This window comes from Cervus elaphus, chromosome 9 (genome assembly GCF_910594005.1).
Source record: "Cervus elaphus chromosome 9, mCerEla1.1, whole genome shotgun sequence".
Classification (NCBI taxonomy): Eukaryota; Metazoa; Chordata; class Mammalia; order Artiodactyla; family Cervidae; genus Cervus; species Cervus elaphus.
This window is the reverse complement of record NC_057823.1, coordinates 10670666-10671542: the sequence shown is the minus strand read 5'-3', so window position 1 is coordinate 10671542 and position 877 is coordinate 10670666. Positions and strand designations below refer to the sequence as shown.

Here is an 877-nt window from a genome sequence, read left to right as displayed (position 1 = left end):
TTCATCAGTACCATTTTTTCTAGATTCCATACGTATGCATTAATATACAATATTTGTTTTTTCTCTTTCTGACTTACTTCACTCTGTAATAACAGGCTCTGGGTTCATCCACCTCACTCAAACTAACTAAAATCCATTCCTTTTTATGGCTGAGTAATACTCCATTGTGTATATGCACCACAACTTCTTTATCCATTCATCTGTAGACAGACAACTAGATTGTGCATGTCCTGGCTGCAGTAAATAGTGCTGCAGTGAACACTGGTGTACATGTGTGTTTTTCAATAATGGTCTTCTTGGAGTTTGCTCAGTAGTGGGATTGTTGGATCATATGGTCGTTTTATTTTTAGTTTTTGATTGGGTTGTTTATTCTTCTGATACTGAGCTGCATGAGCTGGAGATTAATCCTTTGTCAGTTGCTTCATTTGCAATTATTTTCTCCCATTCTGGTGGTTGTCTTTTCATCTTGTTTATGGTTTCCTTTGCTGTGCAAAAACTTTTAAGTTTAATTAGGTCCAATAAAAACAGTGGTTAGATGCCATGAAGTAGGAGGCAATGCCTTAACGGTATGGATGTTGTCAGGCCCAAGGGCCTCTTCCATCCTTGTTAAAGGGAGTGCTGACCTTCTCTCCTTTCATACAACACCATATTCTATTTCTCAAGTGGGTGGTGGTGACACAGATGGTTGCCTCATAATTCTGTTAAATTGTACATTTTTTTAAAGGAACATTACAAGTATAATATTAAAATCCCCCCAATTTAATGTACTAAAATCAATTCAGTTCAGTCATTCAGTCGTGTCCGACTCTTTGCGACCCCGTAACTGCAGCACGCCAGGCCTCCCTGTCCATCACCAACTCCCAGAGTTTACCCAAAC

At 38.9% G+C, this 877-nt stretch overlaps 1 non-coding gene across 1 annotated transcript; it reads right to left on the bottom strand.

The window, feature by feature from the left end:
• Positions 1-519: 519 nt before the first annotated feature.
• Positions 520-645, bottom strand: LOC122701183. Its single transcript, XR_006343017.1, has one exon. It is a non-coding gene; the product is annotated as a U6atac minor spliceosomal RNA (small nuclear RNA).
• Positions 646-877: the final 232 nt, after the last annotated feature.